Raw genomic sequence first — 23,658 nt, 5'->3', positions numbered from 1 at the left:
ATCAGGTTTACTATCACTGGCATATGTGATGACATGTGTTGTTGTTGTAGGGCAGTACAACACAATACATAAAATGCCTATAAATTACAATATGAAGTAGACATTTTGTATACAGTATATAGATAAATATATAAATTAGTGCAAAAAAAAGAGCAAAAAGTGAGTGAGTCACATCAGTGTGGTCTGGAATCACTCAGGCTGAATTGGCAGATTTTCGCTCCTCAAGGAAATTAAAGATTTTTTTAAAAAATGATAACCAGTAGTTTGGTTTTATCATTACTAAATTAAAATAAGAACTTTTATTAAATTATAGAATTCATTTCAATGCTGCCATCGTTAAACTTGAACATGAAGTTCTGGATTAGTTACCAATTACTAAGTCAGTAGTTTGACCACTGCAGAACCACACCCATGCACTGCTATCAGCAATGAGATGACAATCACAATGAAAAGACTGATACAATGCAAAGACTGATACTAATTCTTAAGTCAATTGAGCTATATTTATTCAAACAACTTTTACGGAGATTCAGTGTTTGAACCAAAACATTAAGGAAAAATAAAGGTATGACTACCCAGCATCTTTAAAAAAAACACAATCAGACATCACACACAAAATGCTGGAGAAACTCAGCTGGTCTGGCAACATCGATGGAAAAGAATAAACAGTCGACGTTTCAGGCCAAGACCCTTCATCGAGACTGGGGGGGGGGGGGGGAGGACAAAATAAAAAGGTGGAGGGGGGGGAAGTAGTACAAGGTGGCAGGTGATAGGCGAAGCCGGGAGATGGGGAGGGGTGAAGTAAAGAACTGGAAAGTTGATTGGTGAAAGAGACAAAGGGCTGAACAAGGAGGAATCTGATAGGACAGGGTAGAAGACCATGGAAGAAAGGAAAAGAGGAGCACCAGAGGGAGGTGAGAGGCAGGTAAGGAAATGAAGTGAAAGAGAGAAACAGGAATGCAGAAAAGTGAGGGGGGCCATTACCAATAGTTTGAGAAACTGATGTTCATGCAATTAGGTTGGAAGCTACAGTCAGATAAACTGGGGAAAAGATGAGTAACTTTTTTTTTGCAGGTTGAAACCTCTACAGCAGAGTTTCCCATTGAAACATGAAGACTAACTGTGGCAAGGTATAGTTAGGAAGACAGACCAAGCATAGGCATACCCTGATATACAAGGGATCAAAAAATAACTCATTTGCATCACACAGAATTTAGAAAGTTCCTTGATTCCATCCATCAAAGGTGATATACCCTTTTACAATGCCGCCTCAATGGAGCTTCCACATCTGCTCAGTGTCAGGTAAAGCTCCAGTGCTTACTTCAACGAGTTTCTTCTTACTTTAGTTTCAACGTTTATACATTCTACCGTTTCTCAAAATTAACCCTTTAGAGCACGGACCGGTAGCACAGGAACAGGCCCTTCAGACCAGTGTTGCGTCGAACCAATTAACAACCAAATGGACGACTAAACTAATCCCCTCTGCCTGCACAGTGCCCATTATCCTCGTATTCGTGTGCCCAAGTCCCTAATGCATCTGCCTCTACCACCATCCCAGGCACCCCAGCTGTGTAAAGGAAACTTGCTCCTCACATCTCTTTTGAACTTACCCCCTTCACTCCTTAAATGCATCCCCTGTGGTATTTAGACTTTTCGTCCTTACAAGAGTTCTAACGTTACACAAACTAAACTACAGTCCTATTTCTCTTAGGGAGATGTGCCAAGCTGATTTTACCACAGCCGGACACACCCAAATCATTTTTGTCACATTTGAAAACTAGAATTTGGGGGGGGGGGGGGGAGGTTTAAAAGAGCTCAGGAAATTATACATGCATCGGTTGTAAATTAGTCATCAACAATTCTTTCGGATGACTCACATCCCACAGACTTACTGATTCGCAAACGCCCTACAGTGATCAATACTTCTTGTTTAAAGAAGTTCCTGCAAAAGCCTTACGATACGTTAAATGTGATGTTTAAGTGCCTTTTGTTAATAATGGGTTCAGGAATACTGGAAGGAAATATGTACATTTTCATCGTGATAGATGTCCAGGCTAACGCCCATCTAAAAATCAGACAGTAAACTAAAAGTTACAAAATTCACTGAAATACACTTTGAAACAGTTTTAAAACTAATTGCATTTCGGAGTAAAAGCTACGTTTTATTTTGTTTACGAGACGTTTACAAAAGTATCTGTAAACAAAACTAAAAAAAAATCACTGTAATGACAGATACTGGTTACTATAAGTATATCAAATGCTGCAATCAGTAACTAACGGGTAGACATTCCCATCTCACTATATGCCAAACTGGAGAAAAAGTAAAACGTCTGCACATAGAGATCTCGCTTTCTGTTGCCAGATTCCGTCATGGCCAGATCAAAGAGCGTCTTTCATTCCGAGTAACTCCCGGCTCGAAAACGCACTGGTCTGGGGTCGAGCGCAAATACAATAATTAAAAAAAGATACATACGCAGCAATTCTTACCCAAGAGCTACCGTCAATGCAAAGAAGCGATTGGCACAGGGATATCAAACGAAGTCTGAGACTCGCTTGTCTCGTCTAGTGGGATCTGCCTGTGGAACACGCCTTCTCGTTCAGCTTTATCCCTGCAAAAGCCACGCCTGGGGGCAGTGCGGAGCAATCTGTTACTTGTACTCAGATTTCAGGCAAAACCTTTTCAGCCTCCGAAACTGTATTTTTTCTTTAATTAAAAACCTAACTTACGCTTCAGATTGACTTTATTGAAAAGTACAAACGTTTCCCGAAGTACAAATTAATGGGTAAAAAAAGAATCCATACAGGAAGTTTAACAGGGTTTTAACACAAATACTTGAAGGTGTTTAAAATATTGCGTTTTTCATACCCGTTCCCGCTTAGAAAGTCTACAGTGGCTATTTTCATGTAAAACAACTTGAGCGTCGACTATATTGTACAAGTGAGATTGTTGAGGATATCGGAAACAAATATTACTTAAACACCCCTATTTTATGTGTAAGTTAGTATAGTCCCTGGCTGAAGTTATCCATGGAATACATTTAAATTACGAGGATTTGGGGGATTAAAATAACAACTGGATGGGATTCCACACTGAATAGTCGACCTCCAAAGCAAAGTAATTTCCAAAATTGATTCAGGCAAATAGATATCGTAATAACAGATTGACAGGACTAGTATTAGTACTAGTACAGTAGTGGTATACGCTAGCAAGAACATAGCAATTTGCATTACCCCCTAACCTCCTGCTTAAAATAATTGACAACTAAACTTTACAAGTTGCTAATTAATGGAAAATGGGTTAAGAAAAATTCTCAGCCCATAGACCTGAAATACTAGGGGACGATAGTATTAATCATTGTAATAACACACTCAAAATGCTGGAGGAAGTCAGAAGGCCAGGCAGTATGGAATAAAGTAGTCAGCTTTTCGGTCTGAGACCCTTTGGCAGGACTGATAATAATATGTTTGTTTTCTGCTTGCTTCTTAATCGTCAATTTAAAATGCTGACAATATACCCCACTATTAAAAGTGTGTATCAATTTAAGATATTGTGCAATAATTTATAATTTTATTTTATAAAATAGCAAATGAATATCTACTTCAAGCAATGATTCATTTAAAAAATGCCACCTAAAAGGGTTACTAAACAAAAAGATTCTCATCAAATCTCATAGGAGATATTAGGGCAGATGACTAAATCTTTGGTCAAAGTAGGAGACTTTTTCTTCAAGAACTTTAGTGATGTTCTGTCCCTGCTCTGTTGAGCACAGTGTAGGACAAACATGATAATATGTAAATGGTTAGAGTCTGCAATGCATTGACAAGGTTCATCGTGAAGGTAGATTCAATTATAATGTTCATACATAAGTACATATTTAAATAAAAAGAATTTTCGGGGATCTGGAAAGAGGACCAAGAAGTGGATTAATTACATTGCTCTTACTTTGACCCAATTCTTTCATTTCAGGCTATTATTCCATTCGTTAGGAAATATTTTCTTGATATCGCCTGTAATTACTTGAGTTATCTCATTATCACACCATTTAATCAAATCATGAACACGAGAAAATCTGCAGATGCTGGAAATCCAAGCAACACACACAAAATGCTGGAGGAACTCAGCAGGCCAGGCAGCATCTATGGAAAAGTGTTTCAGGCTGAGACCCTTCAGCGGTACTGTAATAATATGTTTGTTTTCTGCTTCTTCCTTCTTAATTGTCAATTGAAAGTGCTGACAATATACCCCACTATTAAAAGAGCATATAAATGTAAGATATTGTGCAATAATTTGTAGTTTTATTTTACATAATAGCAAATGAACAACTTCAAGCGACGATTCATTTAAAAACTGCCACCTAAAAGGTTATTATCAGTCCTGCCAGAGGGTCTTGGCCTGAAACGTCAACTGTACTTTTTTCCATAGATGCTGCCTGGCATGCTGAGTTCCTCCAGCATGTTGTGTGTGTTAAATAAAGGAGTAGGTAATTACTCATAAGGTAAACTTTTAAAGGAAACTCTGCTAAGCAAGAATTGCATTTATATAAGACCATAAGACATAGAAGCTGAATTAAGCTATTTAGCCCATCAAGTTTGGTCCATCATTCCATCATGGCTGATTTATTATCCCTCTCAACCCCATTCTCCTGCATTCTCTCTGTAACCTTTAACATCCCTATTAGTCAACCAATCAACCACCGCTTTAAGTATACCCAATGTCTTGGCCTCCACAGCTGTCTGTGGCAATGAATTCCACAGATTCACCACCCTCTGGCTAAAGAAATTCCTCCTCATCCCTATTCTAAAGAGTCATCCCTTTATTCTGAATCTGTACTCTCCAGCCCTGTACTCTCCCACTATAGGAAACATCCTCTCCAAACCTATTTATCTAGGCCTTTATCTATCTCAGCCTTACAGTATTTGACAGGTTTTAGTGATATCACCCCCCCCCCCCCCCACCACACCTTATTCTTTTAAACTCCAGTGAGTACAGGTCCAGAGCCATCAAATGTTCCTCATGCATTAAGCCTTTAAGTCCCGGGTGATGCATTTATCCGATAATCATCCTGGGCCCAACATATCCATGCAGTTACAAAGAAGGCATAACAGCGGCTATACATCATTAGGAGTTTGAGGAGATTTGGTATGTCACCAATGACACTCATAATTTTCTATTTTTTATTTTCTAAGGAAGCTGAGATCCTTTGATGTGTGCAGCAGGATGCTGGGGATCTTTTACCAGTCTGTTGTAGTGAGTGCAGTTTTCTTTGCTGCTTTATGTTGGGGAAGCAGCATCGGTGTTGGTGATACAAAAAGATTAAGTAAACTCATCAGAAAGTCTGGATCCATCCTTGGCTACAACCCTGACACTTTTGAGTTAGTGGTGGAGAGGAGGTCACTAAACAAACTGTAATCTATCATGAACAATCTGACACACCCTCTCCACGACCTACTGAATAAGCAGCTGAGCACCCTTTCAAACAGGCTCATTCAGCTCTGCTGTCACAAGGATCGTCACAGAAAATCTTTCCTACCAAATGCAATAAGAATATACAACAGTTCATCCCTGTGCAACAGGAGAACACACATCATAGTACAATAGTCTCTGCTTTATTATTTCATACATTATTGTACATTGGTAAATTATTATTGTGTATATTATTATTCTGGACTTCGTTATGAGTTAATATTATTATTATTATAGTTAGTATTTTTGCCAAGAGTGTTTTTAAATGTTGCTGCTGTGACCAAATAATTTCCCATTTGGGATCAATGAAGTACTTAATATTATTATTTCAATTACTATGTACTGTGGATAGCATTCTAACTGGCTGCATCACTGTCTATATGAAGGGGTGGGAACTGCACAACATCAAAGTAAGCTACAATAAATCATAAACTCAGTCAGCTCTATCAGGAGCACTCACCTCCCCAGCATCCAGGACATCTTTGTGGAGCAACACCTCAAAAAGGTGGTACCCATCATTAAGGACTCCCCATCACCCACGTCATCCCCGTTCTCATTGCTTCCATCTGGGAGGAAGTACAGGAGCCTGGAGACACACCCTCAATGATTCAGGAATATCTTCTTCCCCTCTGCCATCCTATTTCTGGATGGACATTGAACCCAAGAAACATTACCACACTACTTTTTTTCTTCTCTTTTTGCACCACTTATTTAATTTAACTTTTTAAATGTATATTCTTCTTACTGTAGTTTACAGTTTATACCATTATGTATTGCAATGTACTGCTGTTGCACAACAACAAATTTCACAACATATGCCAATGATTCTGACTCTGAGTAATATCAAAATATCTCAAGATCGTAATCAAATAATACATAACAACAGGCCATGTAAAGAAAGATACTTGTGCTGGTGATCATGATCAATGTCAATGTACACGTGAAAATTATTTTCTATTCTTTATGTTTCTGATCATTCCATGCCTTTCAGTTTAAATAGACATATTCCTTAATGATATTTCATCCTTTTGTCTTCCCGGTATTTTGGATTTTCAGATTATTATCCCGTATGCATTCGTCCCTCCCTATTAATCTCCCTCCGGGCTCTTATCCCTGCAAGCAGCCAAACTGCTACACCTGCCCATTCACCTCCTCCCTCACCTCTATTCAGGGCCTACAAACAGTCCGTCCAGGTGAGGCAACACTTCGCCTGTAAATCTGTTGGGGTCGTCTATTGTATCCGGTGCTCGCGACGCGGCCTCTTCTACGTTGGTGAAACCTATTGTAAAATTGGCGGATTGCTACATTTACCACCTCTGCTCCATCCGCCAAATGCAGAACCTCCCGGTGGCCAAACATTTTAATTCCATTTCTCAGTCCTATTCCAACAGGTCAGTCCACGGCCTCTTTTTGTACCAAGATGAGGCCACCCTCAGGGTGGAGGAGCAACACCTTATATTCCATCTGGGTAGCCTCAAACCTGATGGCATGAATATTGATTTCTCCATCTGGAAAAAAAAGTCTCCCTTCCCCTCCCCTCTTCTTCTATTCCTCACTCTGGCCTCTTATTTCTTCACATAAGCCTACCACTGGTGCTCCTCCTCCTTCCCTTCCTCCTATGGTCCACTCTCCTCTCCTATCAGATTCCTTCTTCTCCAGCCCTTTATCTTTCCTACACGCCTGGCTTCACCCATCACCTTCCACCTCTCCTTCTTCCCCTCCCCCCAGCTTTTTATTCTGGTGTACTTCCCTTCTTTTCCTGATCTGAAGAAGGGTCTTGGCCCAAAATGTCGACAGTTTGTTCATTTCCATAGATGCTGCCTGACCTGCCGAGTTCCTCCAGCATTTTGTGTGTGTTGCTTCTAACTGAAGAGATGTGATTGGCTGAAAACTCAACTGACCTGAGACAAAACCTTTTCACTTGAAGAGTAGTCAACTGTGTAGCTGAGAGAAATGTATCGTGAAATGGGATTCTCTTCCACAGGACTGGGAGAGGTTGATCAGGCCAAGCAGTCTTGGTGTTGCTACGAGGATCTATCCATTAATAATAATGGTCAGGGAGGCACAGGGAGAATCGGTAATTACTGACAAGTACCTTTATTGTCTCAATGGAAGAACACGTGAGTATACACAACCAAATACCTGTGAGTATACCTACTAAGTTTTCCTGATGCTCCATGAACAGTTAAAGAACAGAAAAGGTAGCATGTACCAGTAAGAGGAATCTGTGCTGGCCATGTGCTCCTCATGGCCCCAGTCCAATCTCCACATGTCCATGGGGTATTCCACATCTGCAAGGGGGGCTCTCTGGAGAGAGTTATCACTACTTTGCATTCAAAACCTCTTCTTTTATATACATTCCTTACCAGTTCAATTATTGCATTTCAGTGTTATTAGCCATGGGTCAGCTGACTGACTTATAACACCTTATAACAGGCCAGCATCCTCTTATTGCCCTACTTTCCACAAGTGACAACAGGTAATTGTATGGCTGTTTGTTCTAAATCAGTTACCAAACCAGTAACCAGCTCAAATCTCTCAGAGCAGATACTGACCCCACCATTCATAGACCTGCATGTTATATCATTGTGGTGAACTACATATACCTGTCTGGACACGCCCCCCACTGCTGACTGCTCCTGTGGCTCCTCCCACAGACCCCAGTATAAAGGCGATTGGGGCCTGAGCCCTGCCTCTCAGTCTCCAGGATGTAGCATGGTGGTCAATTGCTGCTTGTTCTTTCTTCCAGTCAATAAAAGCCGATATCTCGCCTCATGTCTCAGAGAGTTATTGATGGTGCATCAATCATATCAAAGAATACCTCACAAATATATTCTTATTTGAAAATTATCTTTAGTCCAGCAGATTACCTGGAGCATTGTTGTGTCTTCTTTAAACCATTAATTCAGCCAAGCAAATCCAGTTCACAAAATGGAGGATACAGAGTAACTTCACAAAATGGCAGCCTCCATTCCTTTGAGCTCATGGTTTGTCTGTTCCATTGTCCTTGATTCATTTGAATTCACTAATTTGTAGACTGTAGTTCTTTCTGGCCAACTGTGTGTTGACAATTCCATAATTCCAAAGTATCTGAATCCTAATTTGGACTCAATCTATAGCTGACTCAGTTTTACCTCAGAACATCAGCACCAATAGTCACCCTCACAAAACTCCATTCAAGCTGAGATACTTCCCTGTCGTCACTGATTAACTGGACTCTGAGAACTTGCACTTATTCCTCAATCGTAATTTATTTTACCAGAACACGAGGAAAACAGCATGGCCCCGTCACCACTCTGTTCTGAAGTCTGAACAGAGAAATGCCTTTTTTATAAAGAACTGACCTGCAGGCATAGATATTGGCCATTTGGTGAACTGTGTATGATTGAATTCCTTACGTGGAAGATCAATCGTCATTCACGACACAGGTGTTAAAAGTCAATAGAAACTACAAACTGACAATTGATGATACTTTGAAGGTATTAAAGTAATTGTCCCTTAGTTGATGTGTGTGTGTTTCACATCCTTCCATTACATTTTTATCTCATTTCCGGTAAGTGAAATAACTCTGATAACCTGCTATGCAAGGGGAAGTTTTGCTCTTCAAAGACCTTCCTTGCCTGGGCTGTCTGCACGCAAGGTGCAATGCAATGCACTCAAGCTGCAGCCTACAGAGAGGAAGTCATCACCCTGACACAGTTGTGTCAAGAAAACAACCTCTCCCTCTACGGCACAAATACAAAGGAGCTGTTGTGGACTACAGGAGGAATGGAGACAGGCTAACCCATATAGACATCAATGGATCTGGGGTTGAGAGGGTGAACAGCTTTAAGTTCATCGGCATAAACATCACCGAGGATCTCAGGTGGTCTGTACGTACCGACTGTGTGGTGAAAAAGGCACAACAGCACCTCTTTCACCTCAGACGGTTGAAGAAATTTGGTATGACCCCCCAAATTCTAAGAACTTTCTACAGGGGCACGACTGAGAGCATCCTGACTGGCTGCATCACTGCCTGGTATGGGAACTGTACTTCCCTCAATCGCAGGACTCTGCAGAGAGTGGTGTGGACAGCCTAGCATGTCTATAAATGTGAACTTCCCACTATTCAGGACATTTACAAAGGCAGGTGTGTAAAAAGGGCCCAAAGGATCATTGGTGACCCGAGTCACCCCAACCACAAACTGTTCCAGCTGCTACCATCTGGGAAACGATACCACAGCATAAAAGCCAGGACCAACAGGCTTCAGGACAGCTTCTTCCACCAGGCCATCAGACTGATGAATTCATGCTGATACAATTGTATTTCTATGTTATATTGACTGTCCTGTTGTACATACTATTTATTATAAATTACTATAGTTGCACATTGCATGTTTGAACAGATACGTCACGTAAAGATTTTTACTCCTCACATTTTTGAAGGACGTATGTAATAAAGTCAATTCAATTCAATGTCCTTGCTGGACATTATGTTAAACCTTACCTTACTGCAACTTCCACATCCCAGTCACTGATGGGGGTTCTTCATGAATACTTCATTAACCTTCACCTCATTATAACACCTCAATGCACTGATGTGATAAAATGATCTGCAGAGATGTTTTGCTGCAGAGGTTTTCACTGTGTACAGGAACATGTGACAATAGTAAACCAATTTATCACCAGGTCCAGGAGTGGCTACCTTTCTACGACCATCATTATTATTGAACCTACCTGAACAACTCTGACCCTCCCTCAACAATGGAACACTGCAGACCACCTCCTATGATATCACGGACTTATCTCTGATTGTGCCTTTGCTTTTTTTTGCACTCAGGGCTAAAAAAGTTGCAGACTTTTTTTCACTGTATGGTATAATTTATGTACAATTTCTGTCCGTTGTCTGTACCTACATGCATGTGTTCCTGCTGCAAGAAGTATACAACATTATGAGGGGTATAGATAGGATAAATGCAAGCAGGCTTTTTCTGCTGAGGTTGGGTGGGACTACAACCAGAGGTCATGGGTTAAGGGTGAACGACCAGACATTAGGAACGAGGGAAACTTGTTCACACAGGGAATCGTGAGAGTGTGGAACAAGCTTCCAGCAGATGTGGTGCATACGAGCTTGATTTCAACTTTTAAGTTTGAATAGATACATGGATGGTCGGGGTACGGAGGCGATGGTCCTGGTGCAGGTCAATGGGAGTAGGCAGTTGAAATGACTTGGCATGGAATAGATGGGCTGAAGGGTCTCTTTCTGTGCTGTAGTTTTCTGTGACTCTGAAGAACTGACCCAGGCTTGTACATTAGGGAACAGCCTGACCTGAGCACAGTCAAGTCCTACTGAGCTCGAGTCTGCCAGGCTGGCTCCAGATACCAGCTCCTTGTAAACCAATTCTGCCAATCCCATCCCTTGCTCTTTCCCAGAAGCTCTACAAATTATTCTCTCAGAAGTCTATCCCAATCTCTTTTCAAGGCATGGGTAGATCTTGTTTATATTGTAGGGTAATGTAATTGGTGGAAGCCTACGTAATTCACAACCGCCGACATTGAGATGGGTTCACTTTAAGAGGCTGGGCTGACATGATGATGTTATTACATGAGTTTCTGTTACCACGCTTTGTGTTCAGTGTTTGGATTGCTATAAATGAGTTGTCACAGGTTTTCTTAAACATAAAACACCTCACGCTGCTTTATTTGCAAAAACGTACATTGGTGAATCTGATACTCTAGGACGATTCCAGAGTTATTAAACATGTTGGCCAATGCAGTCGCTTTGAAACTGTCGGAATTTTGGGAGCAAAATGCCTTGGTTTGTACAAGTTGAGGCCCAGTTCGCACAACCAGAAATCTCTGCCAACAACACCAAAGTTCACCACGTGGTAGTGTCCTCGGTAGCTCCACAGATGCCAGAGTAGTAAGTATACTAGAACACCCGCCTGAGCACGTTAAATACTGAGAAAAGATCGAGTGCTTTCCCATCATATATGAAAATAAACGCCTCCTGGACTTCCAGCTGGGTACCGGTATCAATTATAACCAACATTTCGATGACAAACCCTGCCGTCATCTCTGATGAAGATGGCAGAGTTTGTCATCGAAACTTTGGTTATAATTGATACCTGCACCCAGCTGGAAGCCTGAGAAGACTTTATATGATAAATACTGATCACTGAAAACTCACCTTTTACGGACTTCTGGAGTACAAGTGCGCCAAACAGTTGCTCTCTCCTTGCCCAGCCTCAGCAAGGCTAAGCCATCAGAGCTAATGGAGCACGTGCCGTCTCTCCTGGGAAATCAGCATCCTTGTTTTATTTCTAAAGAATTCTTCTTGCAGCAAATGCCTGATCAAGTTTGCATAGCTCTTGCTAATACACTCCTGAAGGATCACGCTCACTTTGGTACCAACGCTCGGAAATGCCAACGCCCTTGCAGCTCCAACAATGTTGGCACATCGGGACATCCCATGTCTACTGTTTATTAAGGGCAATGCTTCCTGTGTGACACGGGTGCTCAAGTGAGTGTTCTTCCAGCATCGCCTATTGAGAAGGTAAAGAGCGAAGGAACCTCACTGGAGGCCACCAACTGCAGCCGGATCCAGACTTACAGGACGTGACGGGTGACGCTCTGCTTCAATGGGTGACGTTACACATGGGACTTTGTCCTGGCTAAAGTGGCTAGACCTCTGCTTGGTGCAGATTTTCTGTGTGCATAGGACTGTTAGTTGATCTTAAGAACTGCCGGCTTGTGGATGTCAAGGACTTTGGGTTGTTACCCTGCTCCCACAGTAAGTTCCCCACAATCACTCTGTCAAGCGCAGACACCACCGCATGTGAGTTTTCTCATCTGCTGGGTGAAGTCCCAGACCCCACATTCTCCAATACAATCGCAAAACACGGGGTGAAGCAGGACACTCCCACAACCGGCTCACCAGTCCATACCCCTCTGCGTAGACTGGACCCAGAAATGTGGCAACTGTGAAGGCTGAGTTTGCCAACATGGAAAGACTTGGCATTATACACTGATCAAATAGCCCCTGGGCTTTGCCCTTCCATATGGTCCCTAAGTCCGATGGTGTTTGCCACCCATGTGACAACTACCAATGCCTCAATGAGGTCACCACCCCCGATCGATACCCAGTCCCACACATCCAAGACTTTTCGGCACATTTTTCCCGAAGTCAGCTTAGTTAGGGGCTACCATCTGGTGCCTGTGTGCTTGGAGGACATTCCTGAAATGGCTGTGATAGCCCCATTTGGCCTCTTTGAGTTCCCACGCGTGCCATTTGGACTGAAAAATGCAGCACAGACTTTCCAACGGCCGACGTTTACCTGCATGACAAACTTGTCACCAGTGCATTCAAATCCGAACACGTATCTCGTCTCCACACAGTCCTCAAAGCTCGTGCCAACGCGGGTTGGTTATTAACCCTGCTAAATGCCAGTTCAGGTTGTCAACCATTGACTTCCCCAGCATCACATCTCTGCAGGTGTAAAACCCCTCCCATCAAAAGTAGCCGCTGTTATGGATCTCTCACTTCCCCACACTACTTCTTAGTCATGGTGAATTTCTTTCACCACTTCATTCCGTGCGCTGCTGAGCTTATGCGCTCCCTGTATTGTGCGCTTAAAGGCAATGCCACTAATCATGTGCTGGACAGGTCAGTGGACATGACCAGGGCATTTGATGATCCCAAACAAGCTCTTTCCATTGTGACCCTACTGGAGCACCTGCTCCCCAATGCAACTATAGCCAATACTACTGACACTTCAGACGAATAATGCAGTGGCTGATTGCCTATCACAGCCGGACATTGAGGCCATTCACATAGGGGTTGGCTATGCCAGCATGGCAACCAGCCAAGCTACTGACTCAGAGGTCCAGTCTTACTGAACTTCAGTCACGGGCCTGCGGTAGGCTGACATTAAGTTCAGGGAAGCTGGGGTTTCTCTCCTGTGCGATGTCTCAACCAGTTGCCCTCGCTCCATCGTGCCTGCAAACTGGAGGCGGACTGTTTTTAACTCCATACGCGTCCTCTCGTATCCGGGGCACAAGGCCTCACAGACACTAAAGTTTGTGTGGCACGGCCTTTGAAAGGACGTGAGTGATGGGCGAGCAGCCTGTGTGGAGTGCGAGCAGGCAAACATTATCCGTCATGTCCAGGCACCATTTTCACCTTCTGAGGTCCCTGAGTGACTGTTTGGCCCTCTTCCCCTGTCCCGTGGTTTCATGCACCATGGTGGGCCATACCAGAGGTGGCCAGAGGTCATGCCCCTAGCATCAACAACAGCTGCAGACATGGCTCGGGCATTCATCAGCAGCTGGGTTGCTCAGAAATATCTGATATGCTATCCGATATTTCCTCTGACCGCAGTCCCCAATTAATATCAGACCTCTGGGCTGCGATGGCCCAGAACCCCAGCTACATCACACCATGGCTTATCACCCACAGTCCAATGGCCTACATGAATGGTTTCACCACTCCTTAAAAGCTGCCCTGAGGGCTTCCGTGACTGATGAATGTTGGTATGATCGTCTCCCGTGGGTCCTGCTGGGGCTCAGAACATCTCCAAAAGAGGACCTGCAGTCATCCGCGGTTGAGTTGGTGTAAGGACAGCCATTATGAGTGCCAGGTGATTTCATTCCTGATGCCACGACCGCCTGGTCGGCCTATCAACAGCGTTCCACCCTCCTCGGTAAATTCAATTCCTTTGCACCTATTCCTAACCTCCCATCATGGGTTCCTGTTGACTGATGTTCCGCCTCGTATGAAAAGGAGGTGGGGTAGCATTGCTGGTTAGAGAGGAGATTAACGCAATAGAAAGGAAGGACATTAGCCTGGAGAATGTGGAATCGATATGGGTAGAACTGCATAACACTAAGGGGCAGAAAACGCTGGTGGGAGTTGTGTACAAGCCACCTAACAGTAGTAGTGAGGTTGGGAATGGCATTAAACAGGAAATTAGAAATGCATGCAAAAAAGGAACAGTAGTTATAATGGGTGACTTCAATCTACATATAGATTGGGTGAACCAAATTGGTAAGGGTGCTGAGGAAGAGGATTTCTTGGAATGTATGCGGGATGGTTTTCTGAACCAACATGTCGAGGAACCAACTAGAGAGCAGGCCATTCTAGATTGAGTATTGAGCAATGAGGAAGGGTTAGTTAGCAATCTTGTTGTGTGAGGCCCCTTGGGTAAGAGTGACCATAATATGGTGGAATTCTTCATTAAGATGGAGAGTGTAGTTAATTCAGAAACAAAGGTTCTGAACTTAAAGAAGGGTAACTTTGAAGGTATGAGACATGAATTAGCTAAGATAGACTGGCAAATGATACCTAAAGGGTTGACGGTGGATATGCAATGGCAAGCATTTAAAGATCACATGGATGAACTACAACAATTGTTCATCCCAGTTTGGCAAAAGAATAAACCAGGGAAGGTAGTGCAGCCGTGGCTGACAAGGGAAATTAGGGATAGTATCAAGTCCAAAGAAGAAACATATAAATTAGCAACAAAAAGCGGCACACCTGAGGACTGGGAGAAATTCAGAGACCAGCAGAGGAGGACAAAGGGCTTAATTAGGAAAGGGAAAAAAGATTATGAGAAAAAGCTGGCAGGGAACATAAAAACTGACTGTAAAAGCTTTTGTAGATACGTGAAAAGAAAAAGATTGGTCAAGACAAATGTAGGTCCTTTACAGTCAGAAACAGGTGAATTGATCATAGGGAACAAAGACATGGCAGACCAATTGAATAACTACTTTGGTTGTCTCCACTAAGGAGGACATAAATAATCTTCCGGAAATAGTAAGGGACCGAGGGTCTAGTGAGATGGAGGAACTGAGGGAAATACATGTTAGTAGGGAAGTGGTGTTAGGTAAATTGAAGGGATTAAAGGCAGATAAATCCCCAGGGTCAGATGGTCTACATCCCAGAGTGCTTAAGGAAGTAGCCCAAGAAATAGTGGATGCATCAGTGATAATTTTTCAAAACTCCTTAGATTCTGGATTAGTTCCTGAGGATTGGAGGGTGGCTAATGTAACCCCACTTTTTAAAAAAGGAGGGAGAGAGAAACCGGGGAATTATAGACCAGTTAGTCTGACTTCGGTGGTGGGGGAAATGCTAGAGTCGGTTATCAAAGATGTGATAACAGCACATTTGGAAAGAGCTGAAATCATCGGACAAAGTCAGCATGGATTTGTGAAAGGAAAATCATGTCTGACGAATCTTATACAATTTTTTGAAGATGTAACTAGTAGAGTGGATAAGGGAGAGCCAGTGGATGTGGTATATTTAGATTTTCAAAAGGCTTTTGACAAGGCCCCACACAGGAGATTAGTGTGCAAACTTAAAACACACGGTATTGGGGGTATGGTATTGATGTGGATAGAGAATTGGTTGGCAGACAGGAAGCAAAGAGTGGGAGTAAACGGGACCTTTTCAGAATGGCAGGCAGTGACTAGTGGGGTACCGCAAGGCTCAGTGCTGGGACCCCAGTCGTTTACAATATATATTAATGATTTAGACGAGGGAATTAAATGCAGCATCTCCAAGTTTGCGGATGACACGAAGCTGGGCGGCGGTGTTAGCTGTGAGGAGGATGCTAAGAGGATGCAGGGTGACTTGGATAGGTTAGGTGAGTGAGCAAATTCATGGCAGATGCAATTTAATGTGGATAAATGTGAGGTTATCCACTTTGGTTGCAAGAACAGGAAAACAATTATTATCTGAACGGTGGCCGATTAGGAAAAGGGGAGATGCAACGAGACCTGGGTGTCATTGTACACCAGTCATTGAAGGTGGGCATGCAGGTACAGCAGGCAGTGAAAAAGGCAAATGGTATGTTGGCATTCATAGCAAAAGGATTTGAGTGCAGGAGCAGGGAGGTTCTACTGCAGTTGTACAAGGTCTTGGTGAGACCGCACATAGAATATTGTGTGCAGTTTTGGTCCCCTAATCTGAGGAAAGACATTCTTGCCATAGAGGGAGTACAGAGCAGGTTCACCAGATTGATTCCTGGGATGGCAGGACTTTCATATGAAGAAAGACTGGATCGACTAGGCTTATACTCACTGGAATTTAGAAGATTGAGGGGGGATCTTATTGAAACGTATAAAATTCTAAAGGGATTGGACAGGCTAGATGCAGGAAGATTGTTTCCGATGTTGGGGAAGTCCAGAATGAGGGGTCACAGTTTAAGGATAAAGGGGAAGCCATTTAGGACTGAGATGAGGAAAAACTTCTTCACACAGAGAGTGGTGAATCTGTAGAATTCTCTGCCACAGGAAACAGTTGAGGCCAGTTCATTGGCTATATTTAAGAGGAAGTTAGATATGGCCCTTGTGGCTAAAAGGATCAGGGGGTATGGAGAGAAAGCAGGTACAGGGTTCTGAGTTGGATGATCAGCCATGATCATACTAAATGGTCGTGCAGGCTCGAAGAGCCGAAGGGCCTACTCCTGCACCTATTTTCTATGTTTCTATGTATGGTTTCATCCACCATGATGCACACCAGCATCCCCTAAGGCCTCCTTACGATGGTCTGTTCTGCGTTTTGGGATGGAGTAAAAGACTTTTATCATAGATAAGAAGGGTAAATCTGAATGTGTTTCAGTAGATTGCCCTAAGCCAGACCACCAAGATTCAGAGGATTCTGCTACCATGCCCCTGCCGTCACGACATGACAACGGGCGTGTCAACACACATCTGGATGAGCCAGAGGCACTTGCTGTTCCGTCACCCACAGAACACAGGACCTGAGCTGGGCAGCCCATCTGAGCTCTAGACAGGCTCCCAATGCCAGTTCTAGTGAATTCTGGGGGAGGGAGAACTGTATAGGGTAACGTAATTGGTGGAAATGTTCATAATTCACAACATTGAGCTGGGGTTCACTTTAAGAGGTTGGTCTGACATGATGACTTAATTGTGTGAGTTTCTATTACCTCGCCTTGTTTTCAATATTTGGATTACAATAAAGGAGTTGTTAAGGTTTTTCTTGAACATAAAACACCCCACGCTGTTTTATTTGCGAAAACCTACAATATGATCCCTACAGTGTATTCTAGTCGTTATCAGTATCTGTGTATTTTTTGCCCGACTTTTAAATTTGTGCTCAGTTCTTAATAAGAACAAGCTTCTGGGAGAAGCGTGTTTCTATTCAGAACAAACACAAATCGTGACTGGTCAGGATCTCTCACTCTACTTTCCATCTTCTTTGCCACAAAGAGACTATTCCCATCTTCCTTTTTCTACCCCGGAACTGAAGTCCCTCTTCACTGGATCAATTCTGTTAAACCTTCCCTGCACCGTCTCCTGGACCTTCACATTCTTCTGAAGTAATGATGATTAGAAATGGATGCAGGGCTCTAATTGTGCCATAAATTAAATTTGAGTACAGGAGCAGTAAAAGAAGGCAGGAAGCCATTTCTAGATAACCAGAGAGCATGGTGCACAGTTGAAAAAATTATGCTAAGAAATAGATTTTGTTTATGCATATTATATATTTAACATTAAAATATCTCGATATTTCCAGTAGTGTGGTCAAATAACAACAAGCCATGTAAAAAAAAGGTATACTTGTGTGCAGTTAATCATGGTCAATGTCAACAAACTGTACATGTGAAAATTATTCTGTATTCAGAAGCAGAACGAGAATCAGAATCAGGTTAAAAATCACCGGCATATGTCGTGAAATTAGTTAATTTTGCAGCAGCAGTATAATGCAAAGAGTAGTACAATGATAACTACAAAGAAAAAAATGGAATTACAGTAACTATGTGTATGTATATATGTGTGTGTGTGTATACACATACACACACACATGCATACACATAAATATATATATATATATATACATATAGAGATATAGATATATACAAATGTTTGTATATTAAATAGTTAAATTAAAATAAGTAGTGCAAAACAGAAATTGAAAAAGTAGTGAGATAGTGTTCATAGTCATTTAAAGTAAAATTGGATAGGTATATGGACAGGAACGGAATGGAGGGTTATGGGCTGAGTGCGGGCCAGTGGGACTAGGTGAGTGTAAGCGTCGGCACGGACTAGAAGGGCCGAGATGGCCTGTTTCTGTGCTGTAGTTGTTATATGGTTATATATGGGTTCAATGACCATTTAGGAATCGGATGGCAGAGGGGAAGAAGCTGTTCCTGAAATCAAATCGCTGAGTTCTTTGTATTTCTGATTATTCCATGCCTTTCAATTTATCAGTGTTTCCAAACCTGGGGTCCATGGACCCCTTGGTTAATGGTATGAAAATGTTTGGGAACCCCTGGTTTAGACATATCCCTAATCCTTAATAATAACCTATATTTTTCAATTCTCAGTGTCTCAACAACCTGATGTTTGGATGATTTAAACGCCAGGCCAGATGGATAGAAAAGGCAGGACCAGCAGTGAAGGTGGAACTGGTTCTGCTAGCAGCTCCGTGATGTTTACTCTGCTCTTTGCTGAACTGAGGCTGAGGCTCTGGGCCTGCTCCAGACTGTGTCTGAGGGCTCCGCGAGGTGCCGAACTGAGGCTGAGGCTCTGGGCCTGCTCCAGACTGTGTCTGAGGGCTCCACGAGGTGCCGAACTGAGGCTGAGGCTCTGGGCCTGCTCCAGACTGTGTCCGAGGGCTCCACGAGGTGCCGAACTGAGGCTGAGGCTCTGGGCTTTGTGTCTGAGGACTTGCTTTTGTTCAAAATGCTACGTATTTACTTTTATTGCTTGCACAATTCATTTTTTTTCTCTCTCTCTGTAGATTGGGTGTTTGTCGGTCTTTTTAATGGTTTCGTTTGGGTTTCTTGTTTTGTGGCTGCCTGTAAGGAGACAAATCTTAAGGTTGTATAATGTATACATACTTTGATAATAACTGTAGTTTGAACTTTTGAACTTTGATCTTTGAACATTGAACTTTGTAAACCTAAAAGGGGCTTGAAATTTTAGAGTTTTGAATCAAAAGGTAGATACGTATACTGATAGATTTGTACAACCAGCTTTATAAGCTCAGTTAATGAACATCATCTTTAAGAAAAGGTATGATTAGCTTTACTTGTCACATGTGCATCAAAGCACACAGTGAAATGCATCATATTCTATCAAATCAAAGAGCACGTGCTGGGGGCAGCCCACAAGTGTCACCATGCTTCCAGCACCAACACCACATGCCCACACTCATCTTCACATTTGAATTACGTATACAAAGACCTGTTGATTTATTTCTCTCCTTTCCCCATGTCCAGCCTTCTTCTCTAGTTGTTTTCGGAGTGCTGAGATACAATCCTATCTGCATCCTTCACCGCTCCTGTATGGTGTTTCTGCATCCTGTGGCCATTCTTGCTTTGAGGAGTTAGACAGTTTATTCAAAGCTGTTTACTGTTTATGAGTGCCAATTCACTCGGCTGTTTATTATTGTGAGGGGGGGGGGGCAATCCAGAGGTTCCCAAGTCAAGAATGAGACATAAAACTTGATGCTTACTGCCATTTTATTTTTTAAAAAGATTCAGGAGGTTCAAAGATTCATTTATTATCGAAGTATGTATACAGCGTACAACTCTGAAAATCTTCTTCTCCAGATAGCCAAGAAACAAAGAAAATCATGTAAGTGTTATAACAACAAAAAATAAGCAAGGAATAAAAGCTGAGAGAACTAAGAAATCATGGTTGTTGTCTACAAAAACTAACTTCAACTATAAAGATAACATTCCAGTGATAAGAATAGACCTATAAGATGCCCAGAGACAAGTGGTGTGACACCTGCTACAGAAAAACTTCAGAACTTCCAGAAAAATACAGAAGCAGCATACCACAATTACGGGAAAATTCACTGAATGATTGATGCACCATCAATAACTCACTCTGAGACGTAAGAAGCGAGATATCGGCTTTTATTGACTGGAAGAATGAACAACACTACATCCTGGAGAATGAGGCCGGGCATCAGGCCTCAATCGCCTTTATACTGGGGTCTGTGGGAGGAGCCACAGAAGCAGTCAGCAGGGGTCTGTGGGAGGAGCCACAGGAGCAGTCCAGACAGGTATATGTAGTTCACCACAATGATTATACATATACTGTAAGTAATTATGTTAAAATGCAAGCAAGCAGAGGAATGTTAAACTACAAAAAAAATACAAGAAAAGTAACAATTCTACACTCTAATCCAACATTTCAGCTGACGAGTTGCCTCGTTGATGAGTCATCACGAGGACTAGTTTTAGTAACATTGCTGACTCAGTCTCACTCTGCAGTCCGTCTGCTGCCACCGACAAGAGCAAGCAGAAAAGGAGAATGCAGTGCAGCACGAGAGTTCCATCCTGGGGTCCGCATCAGTTTCCAGAGGAGCTGGTCTACGTTCACAGTTCTCTGAACAGTCCTGAGGCCATCAATATGGAGCTTCATCAGTTTTCAACCAGATATTGAAGAGAAAAGTCAGATTTTGATTGCAAACCAACACAGCTGCCGAAACATTCTTTCCACAGCAGCGCCCTGTGTGACTCAATTTTTCCACGGCCTGAAAGCTGCGCGGCAGTTTTATTTATGAATGATATTCATTAACACATAATTAATTTCAGACATTTAACAATTATATTAACGTATACAGTAATTCAAAACTAACAAATTTTTGAAATTATATTAACATTATATAGCAGAGAATTCCAGCTGTGCTGCATATGCGTGTGGGAGCATTTCAGTGACCAGGCAGCCGTGCACTTGCACAACATAAAGGGATGTGCCCTTCATTAACTCTATATCCTTAGATTTCCTTTCTACTCAAAAGTCTATCACGCCTTCTCTTTTGAGTAGAGAATTCTGATAACTCCCTGTCCTCTGGCTGAAGAAATTCCTTCTCATCTCTGAAACCAAGCTCTGACTGTAGACCAAGTGCCAGGGAAACATTCTTCCTTGTACCTTGCCATGCCTCATAAAAATATTAAACAGCAAGACAAAACTGCTGATGCTAAAAATCCATACAAATATTCTTTGCTTGAGTGAGTGAGTGATTGTACAAATGAAAAACAATGGTAAAATCTGAACACTTGGGAATGATGGAGTAAAACCCCCTTCCCTTCAACCATCAGCTTGGTAAATTAGTTTAATAGCTTCATATATACCGAGGCAGAGTAAATAAAAACTTCTCTTGCACACCATTCATGTAGATCAATTTATTAAATTGAAATAGTACAAGGTAAAAGTATAACTGTGCAGAATAAAGTGTTAGAGAGAATGGGTAGTGTAGACAGACAATAAGGTGCAAGGTCATAAAACAAGGTACATCGTAAAGTCAAGAATCCACTTTATCATACTAGGGAACCACACGTAGCTTTACTACAGTGGGATAGAAACTGGGCTTGATCCTGGTGGTCTGTGCTTTCAAGCTTTTGTATCATCTGCCCAGTGGTGGGGGGGGGGGGGGGGGAGGAAGAAGAAAAAAAATGTCTGAGTGGGTGGGATTTTTGATTATGCCAGCTGAACTAAGAGCATACTGTAAGATCTCACCCACACTGACTACATGATTATGCAGTTTCTAGTGGTCTTGGACAGAGCAGTTGCTGCATTTCTGTGGGGCATCAACAGGAAATTGGTGAGGGTCAAAGGGAGACATGTTCTCAAGCCAAGCTTCTCGAACCAACCTTTCCAACCCAAATCACTACTTCACTATAGCAGCATTATATGGCCACTTTGAATTCAATTGAATTGACTTTATTTCTTACATCCTTCACATATGTGTGGAGTAAAAATCTTTATGTTATGTCTCTGTCTGAATATGTAATGTGTAATTTATAGTAATTTGTAATAAATAGTATATACAGCAAGATATACCATAGAACGGTCAATATGACAGAAATATAATTGTATCAGCATTAATTAAGCGGTCTGATGGCCTGGTGTAAGAAGCTGTTCCAGAGCCTGTTGGTCCTGGTTTTAATGCTGCAGTACCATTTCCAGGATGGTATTAGCTGGAACAGTTTGTGGTTGGGGTGACTAGGGTCCTCAATGATCCTTTGGGCCATTTTTATGCACCTGTCTTGTAAATGTCCTGAATAGTGGGAAGTTCACATCCACAGATGTGCTGGGCTGTCCACACCACTCTCTGCAGAGTCCTGCGATTGAGGGAAGTACAGTTCCCATACCAGTCAGTGATGTAGCCAGTCAGGATGCTCTCAACTGTGTGCAAAAAGTCCTTAGGATTTGGGGACTCCTGCCAAACTTCTTTAACTGTCTGAGGCACTGTTGTGCTTTTTTCACCACATGGCCAATATGTACAGACCACATGAGATCCTCGGTGATGTGTATACCAAGAAACTTGAAGCTGTTCACCCTCTCAACCCCAGATCCATTGATGTCTATAGGGGTTAACCTGTCTCCATTCCTCCTGTAGTCCACAACCAGCTCCTTTGTTTTGCGATGTTGAGGGAGAGGTTGTTTTCTTGACAACACTGTGTTAGGGTGATGACTTCCTCTATGGGCTGCCTCGTTATTATTTGAGATAAGGCCAATCAATGTATTAACATCTGCAGATTGGAGCTGTGGGTGGTGATATAGTCATGGGTATACAGAGAGTAAAGGAGGGGGCTTAGGAGACAGCACTGGGGGCACCTGTCTTGAGGATCAGAGGGGCAGAGGTGAGGGAGCCCACTCTTACCACCAGCCGGCGATCGGAGGGAATTATGGTGTTGAATGCTGAACTGTAGTCCAAGAGCAGCATTCTCACTTTTTGTTCTGACATTTTTGTTTTAATGTATTCTTTCTTTAATAATTCTGAATAATTAATGCTTATGTGTTTCTTGTGAATGTCTCTGATGCTGTTGCAAGTAGGGTTTTCATTGCAACTCTGCACACATATGAGATAAATTCGTGGCCTAAGGTAGGAGTCAATTTTAGAAAACCTAGCACATTTATTTTTCCAACATAGTCCCCTCCTACATTTACACACTCAGTCCAGTGTTCATGGAGCACTTTAAGTCCATAAAGTGTCCACAGCAGGGATGATTGATAAGTTCGTGGCCTAAGGTAGAAGGAGATGAGTTAACACGAGGAAATCTGCAGATGCTGGAAATTTCAGAGAGTCTGAAAGTCTGAAGTTAATAACTCATCAGGGACGATTGATAAGTTCGTGGCCTAAGGTAGACAGTGAGTTATTCAAACTTTCTGCATAATCACTCGTTATATTTAAATTGTATATTTAAAGAACTGCATGTGCACACAACGAA

General features: G+C 42.4%; 1 protein-coding gene and 1 long non-coding RNA gene across 4 annotated transcripts in view; one reads left to right on the top strand and one right to left on the bottom strand.

Moving 5' to 3' along the window:
* Positions 1-2,637, bottom strand: part of LOC140731208 (gelsolin-like) — an 87,785-nt gene extending 85,148 nt beyond the window's left edge. For 2 of the 3 annotated variants that reach the window (XM_073052679.1, XM_073052681.1), the window contains exon 1: positions 2,488-2,637. The gene's annotated coding sequence lies outside the window, so the exon portion shown is untranslated. Of the gene's footprint in view, positions 1-2,473 lie in introns of all 3 variants that reach the window. The other variant, XM_073052680.1, reaches the window with a different exon arrangement.
* On the top strand, positions 770-20,234 carry LOC140731209 (uncharacterized). The gene is made up of 3 exons (XR_012099750.1): positions 770-925; positions 7,449-7,584; positions 18,793-20,234. It is a non-coding gene; the product is annotated as an uncharacterized lncRNA (long non-coding RNA).
* The last annotated feature ends 3,424 nt before the right edge of the window (positions 20,235-23,658 follow it).

The sequence above is a fragment of the Hemitrygon akajei genome, chromosome 7 (assembly GCF_048418815.1).
Source record: "Hemitrygon akajei chromosome 7, sHemAka1.3, whole genome shotgun sequence".
NCBI classification, from domain to species: domain Eukaryota; kingdom Metazoa; phylum Chordata; class Chondrichthyes; order Myliobatiformes; family Dasyatidae; genus Hemitrygon; species Hemitrygon akajei.
Note: the sequence above shows the minus strand (reverse complement) of the source record. Positions and strands in the feature narration are given on the sequence as shown.